Consider the following 23,439-nt stretch of genomic DNA (forward strand, 5'->3'; position numbering starts at 1 on the left):
ACAGTCCTGGGACAGAATGTTGTATCACTCTCAGCTCCTGCTAGCTCCACAACACCGTCTTCTTCTCCCTCCTGTAAATCCAGAAGGTAAGAGAAGCTTGCTCAGGGTCTTCCTTGACCCTGCCGCATTGACCCTGTCTGACATTGTTTACGGCTCCTGCCACAAACCCTGTTCCCTTGCCACCAATTCCATCTCTCTCCCAGGCCACTGTCCAAGGCTGAGTTACATTGTTTGCAGCCTTGGTGTGCTACTTGACCCCTTAGCTAAGCAACTGATCCGATATCTGCTCCATCACCAAGATCTTACTGGCTATGCACTGCAGGAACTCACCAAGGCTCCTTACACAGCGCCTTCCAAACCCACGACTGCTACCATCTATGCCAGGGGTGGGGAATCTGTTTCTTATTATGGGCCATTCACACATAGACAAAATCAGCCACGGGCCACACACGCATAAAAATCAACTTAATTTAGTTTTTAAAAACAAAAAACTACTGCGGATGCTGGAAATCCAAAACAAAAACAGAATTACCTGGAAAAACTCAGCAGGTCTGGCAGCATCAGCAGAGAAGAAAAGAGTTGACATTTCGAGTCCTCATGACCCTTCTACAGAACTGAGTAAAATTAGGAGAGGGGTGAAATATAAGCTGGTTTAAGGGGGGGGCGGGGGGCGAAGTTTGTGGGGGGGGGTGGGGGTGGTTGTAGGGACAAGTAAGCAGTGATAGGAGCAGATAATCAAAAGATGTCACAGATAAAGGAACAAAGAGGTGTTGAAAGTGTTGATATTATCTAAGAGAATGTGCTAATTAAGAATGGATGGCAGGACACTCAAGGTACAGCTCTAGTGGGGGTGGGGTGGAAAGACTGACAGGGCATTACAGGTATAGATTTAAAAATAATGGAAATAGGTGGGAAAAGAAAAATCTATATAAATTATTGGAAAAAACAAAAGGGAGGGGGAAGAAACGGAAAGGGGATGGGGATGGACGAGGGAGTTCAAGATCTAAAGTTGTTGAATTCAATATTCAGTCCGGAAGGCTGTAAAGTGCCTAGTCGGAAGATGAGGTGCTGTTCCTCCAGTTTGCGTTGGGCTTCACTGGAACAATGCAGCAAGCCAAGGACAGACATGTGGGCAAGAGAGCAGGTTGGAGTGTTAAAATGGCAAGCGACAAGGAGGTTTGGGTCTTTCTTGCGGACAGACCGCAGGTGTTCTGCAAAGCGGTCGCCCAGTTTACGTTTGGTCTCTCCAACGTAGAGGAGACCGCATTGGGAGCAACGAATGCAGTAGACTAAGGGGAAATACAAGTGAAATGCTGCTTCACTTGAAAGGAGTGTTTGGGCCCTTGGGCAGTTAGGAGAGAGGAAGTGAAGGAGCAGGTGTTGCATCTTCTGCGTGGGCATGGGGAGGTGCCATAGGTGGGGGTTGAGGAGTAGGGGGTGATGGAGGAGTGGGCCAGGGTGTCCCGGAGGGAATGATTCCTACGGAATGCCGCCGGGGGGTGAAGGGAAGATGTGTTTGGTGGTGGCATCATGCTGGAGTTGGCGGAAATGGCGGAGGATGATCCTTTGAATGTGGAGGCTGGTGGGGTGATAAGTGAGGACAAGGGGAACCCTATCATGTTTCTGGGAGGGAGGAGAAGGCATGAGGGTGGATGCGCATGAGATGGGCCGGACACGGTTGAGGGCCCTGTCAACGACCGTGGGTGGAAAACCTCGGTTAAGGAAGGACATGTCAGAGGAACTGTTTTTGAAGGTAGCATCATCAGAACAGATGCGACGGAGGCGAAGGAACTGAGAGAATGGGATGGAGTCACTGTTTGCTTGTCCCTACAACCACCCCCACCGCCCCCCCCCACCTTAAACCAGCTTATATTTCACCCCTCTCCTAATTTTACTCAGTTCTGTAGAAGGGTCATGAGGACTCAAAACGTCAACTCTTTTCTTCTCCGCCAATGCTGCCAGACCTGCTGAGCTTTTCCAGGTAATTCTGTTTTAATTTAGTTTTTATAGAGAGAATTCAGAAATGTTCAACTCACCCACTGTTTTAATGCGATAGCTGAATTTGAATATTATATTATTAAATATTATTATAGTAATTTAGCTGGCAAGTTTATCCAAAGCAAATTCATAACAATGATGATAAATGCTATTTTGAAGGTGCTACTGTCATAGGTCTATATTTTTAGAAATCTTGTTGCAGTCCAGATGAAACGAGCAACTGGCCGGATCCGGCCCACAGGCCATAGGTTCTCTATCACTGATCTAGAAGGACAAGGGCAGCAGACAAATGGGAACACCACCACTTGGAATAGCCCCTCCAAGCCACACACCATCTTCACTTGGAACTATGTCACCATTCCTTCACTGTCGCTGGATCAAAATCCTGGAACTCCCTCTCTAACAACACTGCTGGTGTACCTACACCACATGGACCTACACCACTTGTTCTCTGTTCCTTTAAGTCACTCCTTGACCAAGCTTTTGGTCACCTGTTTTAATATCTCCTAGTGTGACTTGGTGTCAAGTGTCGTTTGATAATTGCTCTTGTGAAGCACCTTGGAATGTTTTGCCATGTTAAAGACACTATACAGATATTAGTTGCTGTTATTGTTAACGAGGATATAAGTGAAACAAGGTTTCAAAAAATTCAGCTTTGAAAGTCCAAGTGTGGTGTAAAACCACCACAGGACCATCTTTGCCCCCAACAGCCCACTAAAATATGACTAAGCCTCCAGTAATGATCTCTAGTGAATGAGCTTTGAAATGTTTTAATCACAACCCAAACTGTACATGTTGAAATGCATTCCTGCTGTCGAATGCTAAAAAACTGTAAAAATCTAAGCAAAAACAAATCCTTAATCCTTTAGTTCCACGAGGAGGCATTTTCTTTTGCACATATTGTTACATTTACATTACACATCAAGAAAGCACTTTCATTTATGTAGCACCATTCACAACCTCAGGAAGTTCCAAAACACATTGAATTAAACACTTTTGCAGAACAGTCACTCTTGTCTTGCAGGCTGACCGATAAATTTTGGGCAGGCCAACACAAGTACTTTACTGTATCCTGTTTGTATTGGGGCTAGAGAAGCCAAAAGCAGTCTTGCCTTAGAGTCAGAAGATGGTGGGTTCAAGTCCCACTCCTGAGACTAGGGGTTCCTCCAACACTATAAGCTTTTGTGGTTCTGCACTCGTCCAATTCTTGCATCCTGATCATCCCTGATTTTAATCGTTACACCATTGGTGGCTTTGCGTTCAGCTACATGGGGCCTAAGCGCTGGAATTCCCTTCCTAAACATCTCTATCTCCCTCTCTTCCTTTAAGACACTCCTTGAAGCTAACCTCCTTGACCAAGCTTTTGATCATCTGCACTAATATCTCCTTTGTGGCTGGGTGTCAAATTTTTCTTGAAAATGCTCCTGTAGAGCATCTTAGGCATTTTACTATGCTGTGGGTGCTGTGTAAAGTAAAAGTTGTTTTTTTGTGAGGAATTCCAGAGCTTAGAACTCAGGTGGCAGAAGGCTGCCAATGGTGGGAACAATGGAAATCAGGGATGTGCAAGAGGCCAGAATTGGAGAGCACAGAGATCTCAGAAGGTTGTAGGGCAGGAGTTAGTTGTAGGGCGGGTTGAGGCCATGGATCAGCGCAAATGAGCAGCTTGCAAACCGCAGGTTTGTAATAAAAATTAAAGTCAGTTCCCCCCATGCCTCGGGTTCCACCTTCAACAGAAGGGTGATCATTCATATCTGAGCAACCATGAAAAGAGCTGGGTAACAACAACATTATGTCCTGGCACCCTTGTTTAAGCTGCATTCCTGTGCAACAGTAAAAACACAATGCTCACAAAGTTATGGGAACCTTCAAATAATGGGTAAATAGCCAGACATTGCTGTGGATGAGATAAGGGCAGATGGATGACGGTGCGGTGATATATTGTCTTGATGATTGATAGACAGGTTTTAGACACACCAGATAGTGACATCTGTTTACAGTCACTCACACTTTAACTCTGCTCTGTCTCAAAACACAACAGAGGCAAACTGCTATTTTCCTCTCAATGATCCCAGAAACTTGTAAAAGCTGCTGATTTTTACAATACAGTTTTAAATGAGTTCTTGAAACTCTCCTGGGTGATTCTGACTCTGGGTGATAGTTTAAAGCAGGCAAAATTGGCCATTAAACACCTCTCTCCCATTTAATTCCATAGAATTCTGCTGCAGAGGGGAGGAGGAGTTAATTAAAAAAAACACTGGTCATCCAGGAGATATTCTCGTAGCACAGCTTCGGATGGGGTAATGGACAATGTTGGTTGATCTTTACGTAAAATGCGCACACAACCTGCAAAAAACAAACCTCCTTGCTGTCTTCCACAGTATAGAAGGCCATTCAGCTCCTTGAGATTGTTCCATCATTCAATTAGATCATGGCTGCTATGTACCTCAACACCATTCAAATGACTGGAAGCACAGTGTTACACTTGCAGACTGAATGGAGGTGTTCTGCAAAACAATCAATATCATGAGATATCTGGGACCATGCAGATTGTTGAGATTACATTGGTCTATTCAGTGACCAATGAATCAAGTGATGCCAATGGTTTAAATCGATGGATGCATAATCAAACTAAATATTCTGTTACTTCCTCCTTAAAGGTTCTCTCCTCTTTACTCTTGAAGGCATTGGACCCTTGCTGGGGTTGGGTTTCATTGTTTACCCTCTAATACATGGGCCAAGTGCTAGGCTGCTGAGATAAGGCAGAAAAACATACAGGACAAAGCAGCTCACTTGATTGTAAACCCAGACATCAGTTTAAACATTCACTCCTTCCACCACATCCATCTCCAAGATGAACTACAGGAATTCACCAAGGGTCCTTTTGGATCCCTTCATACATTCCCTGTATCCATAAGACCATAAGACATAGGAGCAGAAATTAGATCATTCGGCCCATCGAGTCTGCTCCGCCATTCAATCATGGCTGATAAGTTTCTCAACCCCATTCTCCCGCCTTCTCCCCGTAACCTTTGATCCCCTTACCAATCAAGAACCTATCTATCTCGGTCTTAAATACACTCAATGACCTGGCCTCCACAGCCTTTTGTGGCAATGAAATCCATAGATTCACCACTCTCTGGCTAAAGAAGTTTCTCCTCATCTCTGTTCTAAAAGGTCTTCCTTTTACTCTGAGGCTGTGACCTCGGGTCCTAGTCTCTCCTACTAATGGAAATATCTTCCCCACATCCACTCTATCCAGGCCTTTCAGTATTCTGTAAGTTTCAATCAGATCCCCCCTCATCCTTCTAAACTCCATCGAGTATAGACCCAGAGTCCTCAAACGTTCCTCATATGTTAAGCCTTTCATTCCTGGGATCATTCTTGTGAACCTTCTCTGGACCCTCTCCAGGGCCAGTACATCCTTCCTGAGATACGGTGCCCAAAATTGCTCACAATATTCTAAATGTGGTCTGACCAGAGCCTTATAAAGCCTCAGCAGCACATCCCTGCTTTTATATTCTAGTCCTCTCAAAATAAATGCCAACATTGCATTTGCCTTCCTAACTACCGACTCAACCTGCAAGTTAACCTTAAGAGAATCCTGGACTAGGACTCCCAAGTCCCTTTGCACTCCAGATTTCTGAATTCTCTCCCCATTTAGAAAATAGTCTATGCCTCTATTCTTCCTACCAAAGTGCATGACCTCACACTTACCCATGTTGTATTCCATCTGCCACTTCTTTGCCCATTCTCCTAACCTGTCCAAATCCTTCTGCAGCCTCCCCACCTCCTCAATACTACCTGTCCCTCCACTTATTTTTGTATCATCTGCAAACTTAGCCAGGATGCCCTCAGTTCCTTCATCTGGATCATTAATGTATAAAGTGAAAAGTTGTGGTCCCAACACTGACCCCTGCAGAACTCCACTAGTCACCAGCCACCATCCTGAGAAGGACCCCCTTATCCCCACTCTCTGCCTCCTGCCAGACAGCCAATCTTCTATCCATGCTAGTACCTTGCCTCTAACACCATGGGCTCTCATCTTACTGAGCAGCCTCCTGTGCGGCACCTTGTCAAAGGCCTTCTGGAAGTCCAAGTAGATAACATCCATTGGCTCTCCTTTGTCTAACCTACTCGTTACCTCCTCAAAGAATTCTAACAGATTTGTCAGGCATGACCTCCCCTTGATGAAACCATGCTGACTTTGCCCGATTTTATCATGCACTTCCAAGTATTCTTAAATTTCATCCTTAATAATGGACTCTAAAATCTTACCAACGACCGAGGTCAGGCTAATCGGCCTGTAATTTCCCGTCTTTTGCCTCACTCCCTTCTTAAACAGGGGGTTACATTAGCGATTTTTCAGTCCTCTGGGACCCTCCCTGACTCCAGTGATTCCTGAAAGATCACCACTAACGCCTCCACTATCTCTTCAGCTATCTGCTTCAGAACTCTGGGGTGTAATCCATCTGGTCCAGGTGATTTATCCACCTTCAGACCTTTTAGTTTTCCTAGCACCTTCTCCTTGGTAATGGCCACCATACTCACCTCTGCCCCCCGACTCTCTTGCACTTTGGGGATGTCACTTGTGTCTTCCACTGTGAAGACTGATGCAAAGTACCTATTCAGTTCCTCCGCCATTTCTTTGTTCCCCACTACTACTTCTCCAGCGTCATTTTCCAGCGGCCCAATGTCCACTTTTGCCTCTCTCTTACCCTTTATATTTCTAAAAAAACTCTTGCAATCTTCTGTTATATTACTGGCTAGTTTACCCTCATATTTAATTTTCTCCCTCCTTATTTCTTTTTTAGTTGTCCTCTGTTGGTCTTTGTAGGCTTCCCAATCCCCTGGTTTCCCACTGCTCTTCGCTGCATTATATGCTTTCTCTTTAGCTTTTATGCTGTCCCTGACTTCCCTTGTCAGCCATGGTTGCCTTGTCTTCCCTTTAGTATGCTTCTTCTTCCTAGGGATCAATTTTTGCTGTGTCTCCCAAATTACTCCCAGAAACTCCTGCCATTGCTGTTCCACTGTCTTTCCTGCTAGGCTCATCTCTCAGTCAATTCTGGCCAGCTCCTCCCTCATGCCTCTGTAGTTGCCTTTATTCAACTGTAATACCGTTACATCTGCTTCCAGCTTTTTCCTCTCAAATTGCAGGGTAAATTCTATCATATTATGGTCACTTCCTCCCAAGGGTTCCTTCACCTTAAGCTCCCTTATCAAATCTGCCTCATTACACATCACTAAATCTAGAATTGCCTGTTCCCTATCGGGCTCCACCACAAGCTGCTCCAAAAAGCCATCTCGTAGACATTCCACAAATTCCTTTTCTTGGGATCCACTACCAACCTGATTTTCCCAGTCTACCTGCATATTGAAATCCCCCATGATCTCTGTAACCTTGCCTTTCTTACACGCCTCGAAGAATATTTGGATATTCTGGTAGAGTTGTAACCAGTTGTCATTGGTGCACCATCTAGCAGTCTGTTGGATTTTACTACGAGCGGCTCTTAGCGCATTGAGCTTTCTCACTCAGAACTCGTAATTAATGAGAGAGGACTGCTTGGCTTCAATAACAGGTTCCATCATAGTGCTGTTAGCCTCGAATCAGTCAGTATTTTTCCAGTCTTGCTTCTCTTATTTTGATAGTGTTTCACACTTTGTTCGGTTTCTCTTGTGCACTCTGTGTGAGAATGCTGGAGAGCTCCTGTTTAATCAAACCGTGAAACTGTTGGTTCTTATTTGGGTAGGCAGTATGGCTGATGTTGATATGAGAACAGCATTTCTACTTTGAATGAAAAAACTTCAAGGGTTGTATCCTCATCCTAGTGCACACCAGGGAGTGATCTGTATCACTCTGTGGTAGCTGTGTGTGTTGAGAGAGTCACGTCTGGTGATGATCAGATCCAGTTGGTGCCAATGCCCTGATTTTGAATGTCTCCAGGACACCTTGTGGCATAGTTTGTTCTTAAAGGTAGCAGCAAAGCTCAATATTCTCCATCTGTTCAGAGCTGCTAGGAAGGGAGTTCCAGGATTTTGACCTAGTGACAGTGAAGGAACAACAATATATTTCCAAGTCAGGGTGATGTGTGACTTGGATTGGAACTTACAGGTGGTGGTGTTCCCATGCGTCTGCTGCCTTTGTCTTTCTAGGTGGTGGAGGTCGCAGATTTGGAAGGTGTTGTTGAAGGAGCCTTGGTGAGTTGCTGCAGTGTATCTTGTAGATGATACATACTGCTGTCACTTGTGCGTCAGTGGTGGAGGGAATGAATGTTTAAGGTGGTGGATGGGGTGCCACTTAAGCAGGCTGATTTGTCCGGGATGGTGTTGAGCATCTTGAGTGTTGTTGGAACTGCACACATTTAGGCAAGTGGAGAGTATTCCAGCACACTATTGAATTGTGCCTTGTAGATGGTGGACAGGCTTTGGGGAGTCACGAGAATGGTAGAAGGATCTGGGACCTAAAGGGTTAACATGGGACTGAGCACAATACCGCCCACATGTATTAGAGTTAAGGTTGGTCTAGAGATAGGTAGCAACAAGTAAGGACGTAGCTAAGGGGCCTCTCCTTACCTTTACCCTTTACTCTAAATATGTACATAGTTCAGTAATGTTAACGTCTTCTTTGTAACTTCAACAAGACTGCTTCATGGTGTCCAAGCAAAATACATCACAGGTAGTGACAACAGAACAAATCATGGTACCAGTGGTAGGATAGATCATGGTGGCAGCGGAGGGTTAAAAATCCACATCCTCTCTACTGAAGAACTCAAGAAATGGACACCAGCAATGATTCTGCACTGAAACAACATACTCCAGAAGCAAGACACTGAGAAAACACACCTGAGAAGGTCCAGAGACACGAGAGCCTAGCAGCAGAAAAAAGGCAGAAGTTAAGCTGAAGCAAAGGTCTTCACTGAATCCTTGTGGAAGATCAGCTCCAACAAAGCAGAGCCAGCAGCCCACAGGGTGAGATAAAATTCTTTTGAAGTTCTAGGCAGGCCAGTTCTGTGAACCCATTAAAAAAAAATCCAGTCAGGCAGAAACTCCATTGTGCATTTTATGGCGAGCTCAAACTCCGACTCAGCGCTCTCCCCACCTGGTGCCCGAATCCAGAATGTAGCGAAAAAAACGAAAACAAAGAAAGAGATCACACACGGAGGAATTTAAAAAATAACCAATCAGGCGCCTTGCGATCCTTTGGCCTCCTAATCAGCGAGAATTCTGACCTCCCGAACTGTCCCTGACCCACAGCGTGCCATTGCAACTAAAACAACCCTCAGCAGCAATCTGCCCTGCAGCCATTTTGAGGCTTCTTCTTTCCCAGTGGACCGCTGCTGCCATTTTGAATTTCACGCCGAAACTGTGAAGTGCACGAAAATCCTATCAATACTGGTGAGGCCATCTTGAAATCGACTTCGCTCTTAAAGGAACACACACGCACTAAAATATTTGAAAGATGAACACAATTCTTCACTACCGCCACCACCAATGGGCCTCGCCTACGGCCCTGGCCAATCTCACAATTGGAGTGACTGGAGGAAAAGGTTCCTGACATATAGCACTGCTGCAGGATGAAATAAAAAGTCGGAGGCAGAAAAAAGTTAGTGCATTACTTTATTCCATTGGGCCGATTGCAGACAATATCATCGTCAGGCAATCCATGGATGAATCATCTGCTAAATTTGGTGATGTCTTAAAATCTTTCGACCTCTTCTTCAACCTGAGACCTAACAAAATCTTGGAATGCGCCAAATTTAACAGGAGAGTCCAGCAACCTGGGTGTCTGTCGATTCCTTTATCAATGATCAGAATAGATCATGGTACCAGCGGTAGGATAGATTAAGGAGGTGAGTTGCTCTCTGCAGAATTTCCAGCCCCTGACTGGCTCTTGTAGCCACAGTATTTATATGACTGGTCCTGTTCAGTTTCTGGTCAGTTGTAACCCCCAGGATGTTGATAGTGGGGGATTCAGCGAATGTTACTTGCCACTTGTCAGCCCAAGCCTGAATATTGTCCAGATCTTGCTGCATATGGACACGGACTGCTTCAGTATCTGTGGAGTTGTGAATGGTGCCCAACATTGTGCAACCATCAGCGAACATCCCCACATCTGACCTAATGATGGAGGGAAGGTCATTGGTGAAGCAGCTGAAGATGGTTGTGCCCGACACTACCTTGAGGAACTCATGCGGCAATGTTGCGGGATGAATGACCTCCAACCACCACAGCCATCTTCTTTTGTGCTAGTTATGACTCCATCCAGTGGAGAGTTTTACCCCAGTTCCCATTGATTTCAGTTTTGTTTGGGCTCCTTGATGCAATACTTAGTCAAATACTACCTTGTGGGGAGTGGGGAGTTTTATCATCGAGAGTAGTGAGTTCTTTACTCCACCTTGCTCGGGCATTTCTTCTGAACTCTTCCTCTGCCATATGATTGTGTAATGTTTTTCTTTCAGAGATCCACTCTTGGCGAGCCTGATCTCTTGCAGGGATGCTATGTTGATGTTCAGCCTATCAAGTACCATGTAGGAAACATGGCAGCCAATTTGTGCTCAGTAAACTCCCACAAGCAAATATGGGATAATGACTAGATAATCTGTTTTTTATGATGTTGATTGAGGGATAAATATTGGCCAGGATACCACTGGCACAGGGATGAAAATAGGGAATGCTCAAGAGGCCAGAATTGGAGGAGCACAGAGATCTCGGAGGAGGGCTGGTGGAGAATATGGAGATAGGGAGCAGTGAGGTGTCTGAAACCAAGGTTGAGAAATTTACTTTTGAGGCCTTGTCTTATGTATATGTCATATTACAGGCAGTTTTTCTGTCCTCAAAATTCCAAGGACAGCTGTACTTCTTCAGTGTGTACTCAGTGAGAGCTTTTATTGAACTGACCCAAGATGTCTTCCCCCAGAGGCACAGTGCCTCATGGCAGAGTCACATGACTATGGCAAGCCAGTTACTACAACAATGCATTTCCAAAACCCATACAATGTATAATATTACAGGGATATTTTCTGTCCTCTAAATTTTGATGACTCAATGGAGCAGACAGCTTTTGTAAAGAAACAGTAAAACTTTATTACAAAGGCATCCAGGAGTGCTTGCACCTAGACCTGATCTTTCGTCCGAAAGATTCCGTCGCCCCCAGATTGCTTGCGTTAAGAGCTCACTGGTCAAAGCCCCTGCAGTACACCACATGACCCATGATTGACAGAAGGGAAGGACAATACATGCAGTTACCACAAAATTCTTGGCAATTTATTTCTATTGGCTGATATGTTGTTACAGTTTGCCTTTAAAGCCTCCATTCATGTAGGTAAATAGTGTTCAAATAGTTAATAGTGTTAAAGCAATTTAAACCCAGAATGACCATTCCATCACAAGTAGGTTAAAAACTTTATGCAAAATGTGGAGTTCATGTGCGAGCCAGCAGCGAACTAAGATACTGCAGTCTCTACAGTGAGTTATCCGAGGCCGGCATCAATTCTGCGTTGCTCGTTCTATCACATATAATGAGCAACTGCCCTCTGTTGGATATCAATGGAACATTCCACTCTGCACATTCAGCTGCACAGCACTTTATTTGGGGGCGCTCTGCAAGTATTGGCATACATGACAAAACTATTGGCACACTTCCGGGGACCCCATTTAAATATTGAGCTCCGCTGGGACTCCCTGCAAATTCTGACACATGCCCATGGACTCCCTGAAAGTATTAATGCACTCCCATGGACTCCCTGAATATATTGATACACTGCCAGGGACGTCCTGCAATTATTAATTACGCACCCAGGGACATCTACTATAAATGTTGACACACTGCCAGGGATTCCCTGCAAATATAGATAGACTCCCAGGGCCACATTGCAAATATTGATACCCAGGGACCCTTACAAATATTGACACATCCAAGTGGGACCCCTATACACACTGACACACTCCCGATGATCCAATGTAAGGATTAGCGCATATCCAGAGGTTACACTGGTGTAGTGATTATGTTACTGGACAAGTATTGAGAGGCCTGGACTAATCATAGAATCACTTACAGTAATTAACAGCACAGAATGAGGCCATTCGGTCCATTGTACCTGTGCTGGTTTTTTTTGAAAGAGCTTTCTAATTCATCACATTTCTCCTGCTCTTTTCCCATAGCACTGCAAATTTCTCCTTTTCAAGTATTTATCCTATGCCTTTTGTAAGTTACTATTGAACCTGCTTCCACCACCCTTTCAGTCAGTGCATTCCACATCACAACAACTCGCTATGTAAAATGTTTCCTCATTTCTCATTCTGGTTCTTTTGTCAATTATCTTCAATCCATGTCCTTTGGTTACTGACCTTCTTGCCAGTTGAAACAGTCTCTCCCTATCTACTTTATCAAAACCCCTCATGATTTTGAACACCTTAATTAAATATTCCATTAACCTTCCCTGTTCGAAGAAGAACAATCCCAGCTTCCCAAATAACTAAGGTTTCTCATCCCTGGAACCATTCGAGTGAACCTCCTGTGTACCTTCTGTGAGTCTTTGGCATAATAACCCAGGTCATTGCAGTATAATGCCACTCTATTAAATGATTCAGTGTAAAAAATACAAGCCTAGCTAGGCCTCTGCAGTTTGCCATTCTACACTGCCTGTGTCCTGGTCCCCACTGGGAATGATGGAACATGAGAACAGGTGTGAAGCCTATTTAGCCCCTCAGTCAGTGGGATCATGGTTGATCTGTGATCTAAATCCATCTAACTGTCTTTTCTCCATATCCCTTAATTAATAACTTTGGATAACAAAAATCTATCAATCTCAATTCTAAAATTAACAGTTTTTTTTATTCATTGGATAGGCGCCTTTGTTCAGCAGTCCACATTGCTGCGGGTCTGGAGTCACATGTAGGCCAGACCAGATTTCCTTCCCTAAAAGGCATTAGTGAACCAGATGGGTTTTTACAGCAATCAACAAGGCTTTCATTACCCTGGGTCTCTGGATTACTAGTCCAGCAACAATACCACTACACCATCACCTCCCCTTTGCATTAATTGCCATTTATGGAAGAGCATTCCAAACTTCTATCGCGTTTTGTGTATAGGAGTGTTTCCTAATTTCACTCCTGAACTGTCTGTTTTTAGACTATGCTCTGTAGTCATAGATTCCCCAACCAATGGAAATAGTTTCTCTCCATCCACCCTATTAGTTCTTAATACCTTGAAAGCTTCACTGAAATCATCCTTTAACCTTCTCAATTCCAGGGAATACAGCCCTGGGCTGTTTAAACTCTCGTTGTTTAACTCTTGGAGTCCAGTATTATTCTTGTAAATCTGTGTTGCACCCCCTCCATGGCGAATATCGACTTCCTGCACTGCACTGTACCCTGTCCCTTCCACCACCGCCCCTTCCCCCCATCCCATGAACCTCTGAATGCCCTGAGTTGCTCCTTATCCATAGGCCTGAGTGTAGGAATTCAGTGGTAACTAATAACTCACCATCCCAGAACACTCATGTAATGATTGTAAGTTAAACCACTTCTTACTGTTATGGGGATCATGTGACTATAGACAAATCAGCCCTAAGCGTAGGGAATCTTGGGCGGGAGCTTTTTTTAGCCTTGGTCTTGGAACAAGCATGTAGCCTCATCAGGAGTCTGTAAATAAAGTTTACTTTTTCTTACAAGAAACTAGTCCTGCATCCCAAGTTTATTACACTCAAAAACACCATCTGCCTGCATCTCATCTTTCTCCTAATAGTATTGGATTTGTTAGTGTAGTTCCTGGGAGGAGGGATTACAGTTACACAAATAGACTGGAGAAGCTCCTTAGAAAAGAGAAGATATTTGATAGAGGTGTTTAAAATTATTAATGTTTTAGATAAAGCAAATAAAGAGTTAACTGTTTCCAATGGCTGAAGGCTTGGTAGTTTATTGATAACTTAAATCATGTTCTCTTTGTAGCAGCACTGTGGCTGTAGCTACACCAGATGGATTGGATCACTCGGTGAATTGTTCAAGAATGCAACTCACCACCCACTTCTCAAGGTAATTAGCAAGGGGCAACAAATGCTGGCCTTGCTAGCAACACTCACACCCCAGGGACAAATGAAAAAAGAGGGCACAGATTTAAGGTTATTGGCAAAAGAACCAGAGGCGACGTGAGGAAAAACTTTTTTATGCAACAAGCAGTTAGAATTTGGAATGCACTGCCTGATAGGTGATGGAAATAGATTCAATTGTAGCCTTCAAAATGGAATTCAATAAATACTTGAAAGAGAAAACATTGCAGGAATACAGGGGGAGGGAGGAGCATGGGAGAGGGAATAATTGGGTTGCTATTCAAATGAGCTGGCCAGATTTGATGGGCTGAGTGGCCCCTTTCATCATTCTAAGATTCTATTCTGGGCATTGGGGAGAGGTAGGGTCATTTATCCTTTGAGAATGGGAAGGCAGAAATGAAATTAAGATGCAAATGCTCAATGAACTCATCATGGGAGTGTTCATGTTATTTTTAAGTGGTCAGAGGAGGCATTTAACTTAAGTCACTTATAGGTTTGTCTGATGCAACCACAGCCTGTAATTTCAACACTCTATATTTTCTATTGTGTTACTGCCAGTCACAATCTCAAAGCACTTTCTAGCCAATGATGAGCTTTTAATGTGTAGTCACTGTTGTAATGTAGGAAACGCTGCAGCCAATTTGTGCACAGCAAGCTCCCATCGTGATATTGATCAGATCATCTGTTTTATTGATATTGGTTGAGAAATAGATGTTGGCCAAGCCACAAGAGAAAACTTTCTTGCTGTTCCTCAAACTGGTCTCACGGGATCTTTTATGTTCACCTGAAAGGGCAAACACCTCTTCTGAAAGATAGCACCTCTGACAGTGCAGCACTCGCTGCACTGGGAGTGTCAGCCTGAACTATGTAGTCAGACCTCTGGAGTAGGGAATGAACCCACACCAGATTAGCGGAGAAACACTGACAAAGTGCGTATCTTTCAACATTTGGCCATTTGAGACTTTGAGCAGAATTTTCGCTCCAATATGTGGGCAAGAATGGTGGTGGGCAGGCATTTAATTCCACACAGCTGGCTGGTGTGCCAGTTTGCTGGCACCATCCGGCCCCAAGCCATTTCCCAGAGGTGGGATTGGCGGGGGGGGGTGGGGTTAGCTGGAAGGGCTATCTGCTGCCCAGCAGTGGGTAGCCAATTAAGGTAAGTTTAAGACCAATCAAGGCCAATTATCAGAAGCCAAAATTTACCCTGAGGTTTGATCCAGCCTGCCTGGGCCACAGTTGTGCCTGCTAGATGCCCTGTGAAGAGGTTCCCTCCAGCTGTGGCCATTTTATATTTCAGATTTTTAAAGGTTTCTGAGAGGGCACCTCAAAATGGAGGTGCCCTTTCTCTCCCTTGCATGCAATGGCCCTCCTATTGGCCCTCCACTAGGTTTGAGAGCCTGCCCACTTTCCTTATTTGGACAGCACCCACTGGCCACTAATTGGCCAATCAAGGCAAAATCATGACGGAGTTACTGCGGAGTTGGGACCCCCAATTGACCCTGACAAACCACAATGCAATATCCTGCCCCTTGTCACAGATTCATCTCCATTCACCTTCTTTTAGCCACTGAAACAAGCTTTGGGGAGTCAGGAGGTGAGTTACTTGCCACAGAAGTTCTAGCCTTTCACCTGCCCTTGTAGCCACAGTATTTATATGGCAGATCCAGTTCAGTTTCTGGTCAATGGTAACCCCCAGGATGTTGATAATAAGGGATTCAGCAATGGTAATGACATTGAATGTCAAGGGGAGAAGGTTGGATTCTCTCTTGTTGGAGATGGTCATTGACTGGCATGAATGTTACTTGCCACTTTTCAGCCCAAGCCTAAATGTTCTCCAGGTCTTGCTGCATATGGACACTTGCTGCGTACTGCTTTAGTATCTGGGGAGTTGCGTATGATGTTAAACATTGTGCAATCATCAACAAACATCCCCAAATCTGAGCTTATGATGGAAGGAAGGTCACTGATGAAGCAGCTGAAGATGGTTGGGCCTAGGACACCACCCTGAGGAACTCCTGCGGCAATGTTGTAGGACAGGGATGACTGACCTCCAACAACCCCAACCATCTTTGTTTGTGCTAGGTATGACTCCAACCAGTGGAGAGTTTTCCCTCTGATTCCCATTGACTCCAGTTTGCTGGCGTGGCGGGGGGGGCCTTGATGCCACACTCGGTTAAATGTGGCCTTGATGTCAAGGGCGGTCACTCTCACCTATTAGTGCATTGCTGTTTTGGGGAGCTGTGTACAAATTGTTTTCCATATTGCAATAGTGACGACACTTTCAAAAAGTACTTCATAGCTGTAAAGTGCTTTGGGACGCCGCAAGGCTGTGACAGCACTATATAAATGCAAATCTCTCTTTGGCTGTATGTATCTTAGCAACCCACACAGTGTGAGCTCTGAGACCCTTGGCGCTGGGATTCCAAGATGCTCCTAAGGAGTTAATTGGTGAACATTTCAGATTAAAAAAAAACAAAAACAGAATTACCTGGAAAAACTCAGCAAGTCTGGCAGCATCGGCGGAGAAGAAATCAGTCAACGTTTCGAGCCTTCATGGCCCTTCGGCAGATCTGCCGAAGGGCCATGAAGGCTCGAAACATTGACTGGTTTCTTCTCCGCCGATGCTGCCAGACTTGCTGAGTTTTTCCAGGTAATTCTGTTTTTGTTTTGTTTTGGATTTCCAGCATCCGCAGTAGCTTTTAGCTTTTTGTTTTTAACATTTCAGATTAGCTGGCTCTCGTGGCCATGCATTACCACTGTATTTCCTCTTGGAGGCAGTGTTTGCTCTGTTAGAGTTTGCCAATGAAGTGTGTGCTGCAGACAACAAGCTGCAAACTACAGTCTCCAGCAGCTGCTGTATTTTTCCTTTGTACCCTATATAAATTACTGCATTGAATTTGATGGAGAAACTAAGGAGTGGGTGCAATGTAATTTTTACTCACCTCCACCCAGAGGAAAATGTACAGTACTGGATCAATTGCCTGTTCCAGGCTTTGCAAAATCAAGCAGGGTGTACACTTCAGGAGAATGTCACTGGCATTAATGCACTTTAAGACATCCTGAGCTTGTGAAAGATGCAAGAGAAATGTATGTATTTCTTTCCTTTTCTACTAGGGGTAGCTAATTTCCCCCTAAACCTAGTTCAGTAAAAGATGTTGATTGTGAATTATCTATAGTCTGCAAGTGACTGCTATTGATGGAGTGGACAAACTCTTAAAGCATTCACATGACATTCAGCTGCCATCCATTTTCATGGCGATGTAACACATCAGCCAATTTGCACACAATAAGGTTCCACAAATCACATTTTCGACCCTGTCTGCCGTTGCTCAGTGGGAAGCACTCTCGCTTCTTAGTCAGAAAGTTGTGGGTTCAAACCCCTTATGTCCACCTAAGAGGGCAGATGAGGATCGCGGTTTCATGTCTCACCTGAAAGATGGCACATCTGACAGTGCAGCACTCCTCCAATACTGCACTGGGTGGTGTCAGCCTGGAACTTCTGGGGGGGATTTCCATTCCAGGACTGAAACTCCGATGTCACAGTCACTCCTGGATTGTCACTCTGCACTGTGTCGGCAATGCGCATGCATTGCAGTTTCAATACTGAAAATAGCTAATTGGCCTAGAGTCACATTCTGGGATTGTCCCAATAAGGGGCTAGGATTATAATCCACCTCAGGGTCATTGGGTGTGTCTCCTGTAAATAATGTCACACTGCACTTCAATAAAGCACTGACCATGATGTTGCACTAAGGCAGACTTGTGTGCCTTCATTTTGTCATGATGATGGGAATCAAAAACCCCCAGATGGTCCTCAATGAGTCAGCTACCATCTGCCTGGACAGGCACAACCTTCTGTAGCATTGATGCTCCAACATGTTCAGGTGGCTTCTTCGTTGACAGTAGACCCCCTGCCGAGGGTCTCACCTTCGTTGCATTCCTGCCTCTTGTTTCTGACCCCTGTATCCCTGCTACCCAGGGGTCTGCCTCTGCTCCTGGAGACGCAGTTCCTCATCGCTCATCGCTTAGATATTATGTCCTTTTTCGCTTTCTATTAAAATGTCCTGTCTTCCTGAGCCAACTGTAAGAAATGTGACCTTTAATAAATTATACTTTTCTGAATAAGTATAGAATTCTTAGGGAACTGATAGGCATAGCATAAGGTCATCTTGGCACAGAAACTGTTATCTTTCTTTCTCTGGAAAAACGCATTAACAATCCCTAGAAATGTTGTGATCTGTTGATTCAGGCTGCCATGTTAACATTCCTAGTCGATAGGGTGTCACCTTGTGTACCCATTTATCTATACAAGTGTCTAGTAAAGGCTAGCAAATGGCCCTCAGCATGAGGTAAAATAAAATGTGACCTTGAGCTAAAGTGATGGACAGGGTGGAGGCGACCATCTTGAAGTCTTGGGTACCTGTCCTGTATTCATTGGTTAGAAAGGTTCAAACAAGTGATTGACATAGGATAAACTACTAGTCCCTAGAAATGTGTATTAACGAGTGCTTGGAGACAGGGGGCAGTCTTTGTCAGCCACATTCTTCAGAAGGAAAATGGACCAGGGAAGATGAAGAAAGACTGGGGAAGAGTTTCCAAATACTTTGGTTAGAGAGCAGAATGTTGCCATCACAAGCTACTGAGATCAATTTACTCTGTGCCAACTATCCATTCGCTCTGGTATCAGTGCACCACTCTCATCTGTTACAGATCGTATACTTTTCCTGTCTATTTAGACAATGCAATATATCTAAACTGTTGCATTGTAATAAACTTAATAAACTACTTTAAAATCACTTATGCATTTTTGACTGCCTATTTTAGATAATCTGTGATTCTCAATTCTCAAACCTTAAATCTTACGGATTGGTGTCAGAAGTGGAATTCACAGTGGTTGATGTGTCATTGGCTTGAAATTTGAGAAACGACAGCCTTTGGTTGTAGTTAAATGTATGTGGAGTAGTCATTAAGTGAAACCAGAGATCACAATGGGAGGGGCATATGCTAGGGAACGATTGATAGAGAGTCTGACTGAGAAAACCGGTGTGCCTGGAGCAAGAGATATCCTGGGAGCTATAGAATAGTGCGATGGAGATTATGAGTGCATTCTTGATAGGCTTTTCTAAAGAGGTTCAAAAAGGCAAGATTAGAAAGTTCGGCCTACAGTGCACGTGTGCGTACCTTACAGCTGAGTAAAATCCGCAAAGAGTTAACGGAATGGGTAGATAAGCTGCAAAAGGAAAGTGATTGTGCAGAACAGTATTGCTCTCCTGCCAGCAATCAGTTATGCAGCGAACAGGAGGCACATGATAGTGCGCACTATACAAGGTAAAATCTAGACCAAACACTGGAGCAAAATATTGATTTACAGACAGTAAATACCAGACTAAGTGAGGGGTTAGAAGATACTAGGTGGGCTTTGAGGGAGTTAATTCGGCAACAAAGTGTCCCTTCCACTGAAGCAGACCACTCCCTGTGTTTAGCTAAAATCAAAAAGCTTCAGGCACAAATCGGTCAACAGCGGGCACTCGTGGCTACTGTCCCTGAAACCAGGGTAGATGACCCCGAACTTTGCTGGAAAAATGTAGTTGAAAGTGCTTCCCTCTCTGCTTCGCCTCTCCTATTCAATGAGGGAATACCAGTGTATATGGTCACACGAGCTAGAGACACAGGACAGGCTGAGAACAAGACAGAGGTGGGTGTAGGAACAGCGAAGAACCATCCACTGGGGTCAGGGAAGTTATTGCAACCACAACCCTGCACAGGCCCCTTTCCCACAGTGAGGTTAGGGCCTTGAAAGAAGGGTTGGAGATGAAAGTGGATATGAACACTGACCCCCTCCTCATGCCAAAATAGGAAATTTTTAAGATCATACAACCAGCGTTAGAGAATGATGACCCCCAGAAACAGATCCTCCTAGCTGCTTGTTCCCAAGAGTTAAAGGGAGAGATGGACCAGGACACGATGACCAAAAGCTCACTCGAGCTAGAGGCTGACCTTCAAAAGGCCCTAGGGGAAGGGATCATTGATTTTCATGAGGTCCTAGTTAGTGTCCCCTGAGAACCTGAGCATATTTACAGAGAGGCTCCATGAGTGTTACTTGTGCATTAGGGAGAGTAAGGGGTCACCATTTTAACTCCCTGAACTTCAAGAGCCTCCTTCTGAATGGGCTCCAGCCATTAGTCCAAAGCGCATTGGCTGATTTTAACGCTATGACAGTGGCCTGGGTTCCCAGTATTGTCTGGGAACAGGTTAGTAGTAATCTCCTTGGAACACCCGCTAAAGCTAAGGCAGCAACCTTCGAAGGCTCATTGCCTAGTCAGAACTCTGAGCATTTCAGGAACTTGGTGCTGAGAAGGGGCACATCAGTGCACTGTTTCAATTGTAATTGCCTGGGCCACTATGCCCATGACTGCCACAATAGGTGCATCATGAAGGCTGACAGAAACAGTGAACCATGCTTTCCCCCTCCCCCTACACAGACGAGTCCCGAACCTGTCGAGCAGCAGTTAAAGTGAATCGAAGAAGTGATATAGGTCATGCAAATTAATAACAGAGCTTGGCCTGTTGTTGCAGTATATCAGGTACCCGGGCAAGTAACTCCAGACTACCAGATACTCCAGCAGGCCTCCCATGGAGAAATGGTTTCTCTTGCCAATACAATGGTGGTGGGACACCAGTAGACTTACACTGTTGATAATGGAGGCCACCAGCAATTAATGTTAGTCAACCCTGACTCCTCCACCACCATCATCCGAGGCCCTTCCCCTGACCCCATGAAGCAGTACCCTTACCCAGCTGAGAGAACACCATACATTCTAAATACCAACAAGTTATTGTTCAAGTAGGGTGTTTTTTGTAAACATCAGAAATTTTTAAAAAAATGGAGTGAGGAAGAAACTAAGAAGGTGACATTTAATCCAAACTGCTTTGAGTTTCTATGCTGGGAAAAATTAAACATTAAAGTTACTGGGTGAAAGTATTCCTTTAATTATGAATTAAAATGTACTCGTACAGCTGTGAAAGGTCTCTACAATTAGCTCCCAAAATGTAAAGATAAGCTTGAAGCCTTGAAGCAGTTTGACAGAAATCCAAATTGAACTTGAAAATTTTCAAAACACTTGTACCAGAGTTAAAAAATAAACGCTAAAAAAAAATCAAATTAAAGGCATATCTTACTGACCCTTTCCACATGGGGTTAAGTAGCAAACATCGGAACTTGAAACTTATTTTAAAGGAGAAAAAGGATAAATAAAAAAGTTATGGCGAAGATTCTGTTCCTTTTCTACACCTAGTCCGTGTGGCTGTGGTGTGTTTTTTTTTAAGAAGCTGGTGTCCCTCTTTAACTCTATTGGCCTTAAAATCCTGGTTGTACCCAAAAAATATCTTGGATGAGAAATGTCTTACAAAATGCTAAACAATGAGAAACAAATAAAAACAAAAAACTACTGCGGATGCTGGAAATCCAAAACAAAAACAGAATTACCTGGAAAAACTCAGCAGGTCTGGCAGCATAGGTGGAGAAGAAAAGAGTTGACGTTTCGAGTCCTCATGACCCTTCAACAGAACTAAGTAAAAATAGGAGAGGGGTGAAATATAAGCTGGTTTAAGGTGGTGGGGGGTGGTGTTGGGGGGAGAGAGGTTGGGGGGGTGGGGGGGGTGGTTGTAGGGACAAGTAAGCAGTGATAGGAGCAGATAATCAAAAGATGTCACAGATAAAGGAACAAAGAGGTGTTGAAGGTGGTGATATTATCTAAGAGAATGTGCTAATTAAGAATGGGTGGCAGGACACACAAGGTACAGCTCTAGTGGGGGTTTGGTGGAAAGACTGACAGGGCATTACAGGTATAGATTTAAAAATAATGGAAATAGGTGGGAAAAGAAAAATCTATATAAATTATTGGAAAAAACAAAAGGGAGGGGGAAGAAACGGAAAGGGGGTGGGGATGGAGGAGGGAGTTCAAGATCTAAAGTTGTTGAACTCAATATTCAGTCCGGAAGGCTGTAAAGTGCCTAATCGGAAGATGAGGTGCTGTTCCTCCAGTTTGCATTGGGCTTCACTGGAACAATGCAGCAAGCCAAGGACAGACATGTGGGCAAGAGAGCAGGTTGGAGTGTTAAAATGGCAAGCGACAGGGAGGTTTGGGTCTTTCTTGCGGATAGACCGCAGGTGTTCTGCAAAGCGGTCGCCCAGTTTACGTTTGGTCTCTCCAATGTAGAGGAGACCGCATTGGGAGCAACGAATGCAGTAGACTAAGTTAGGGGAAATGCAAGTGAAATGTTGCTTCACTTGAAAGGAGTGTTTGGGCCCTTGGACGGTGAGGAGAGAGGAAGTGAAGGAGCAGGTGTTGCATCTTCTGCGTGGGCATGGGGAGGTGCCATAGGTGGGGGTTGAGGAGTAGGGGGTGATGGAGGAGTGGACCAGGGTGTCCCGGAGGGAACGATCCCTACGGAATGCTGCCGGGGGGTGAAGGGAAGATGTGTTTGGTGGTGGCATCATGCTGGAGTTGGCGGAAATGGCGGAGGAACAATAAAAGTTCATCTAAATTTTGGGCAAAGTTGAAGAAAAAATAATAAAAGGATTCAAAAAAGGAGGTTTAAAATTGAGTTTGGTTCGAAGATCAGGAAGGTTTTTTAAAAAAAAATATGTAAAGTGACGCAATTGTGAGCATTTGAGAATGTTGTGTCCCGTCCCTTGGAAAAACAAGCAAAGAAGTTAACCCTTTCTGCTGACAGTTGATTTTGTTTAATTCACCACACAACATTTGTTTGGCTAAATATATAATGGCATTGTTACATTTATAGATACGATTGAACATATTAACTTATTGGGCCTCTAACCAGAGCTACAGTGGATTTTTTTTTTGTGTTTTCTTTTTACGGGTTTCCAGGTCCACATGAATATTGATGGTGCAGCTAGAAATCCAACAGTTTTGAGCATTAAAGCACAGCATGGTGACAGCTTAGACTAAAGATTTTGCCTTTTAAAGAGTCGGCTGTGTCCATTCGGACCAGTTGTTAACATTTATTATCTTCCACACAAAATGTTTGAGAACGGGAGCTGTGGAAGTTATTTCTAAACTGATTGTAAACGCTCCTGTCTCTAATGTAAAAGCACTATTCAAAACTAGCAAACTAGGGCATTATTGTTTCTGAAATTGGAATTGATAAAATAATAATATTGTTATGAGTTGATGGCTCATAACTTCCGATCTCCAGGGCGTCGTACCCGGCGGGGATACCCCAAAGATATGCTGGGCAACCACCCCCCCCACCGTACTGAAGCCCCCATGTAAGGATTGCACGGCAACTGCCCGGGAAGTTCAAACTTCCGTTGGGCAATTGCCCTGCAATGGGAATCATCGGATTTGAATCGCAAACTTTGGATGGTTCTGAC

The 23,439-nt window shown here is 44.3% G+C and overlaps 1 long non-coding RNA gene across 1 annotated transcript; it reads left to right on the top strand.

The window, feature by feature from the left end:
• The first annotated feature begins 14 nt into the window (after positions 1-14).
• Positions 15-23,174, top strand: LOC144684246 (uncharacterized). The gene is made up of 3 exons (XR_013577464.1): positions 15-86; positions 13,945-14,028; positions 22,934-23,174. It is a non-coding gene; the product is annotated as an uncharacterized LOC144684246 (long non-coding RNA).
• Positions 23,175-23,439: the final 265 nt, after the last annotated feature.

Source organism: Cetorhinus maximus, chromosome 9 (genome assembly GCF_964194155.1).
Source record: "Cetorhinus maximus chromosome 9, sCetMax3.hap1.1, whole genome shotgun sequence".
NCBI classification, from domain to species: Eukaryota; Metazoa; Chordata; class Chondrichthyes; order Lamniformes; family Cetorhinidae; genus Cetorhinus; species Cetorhinus maximus.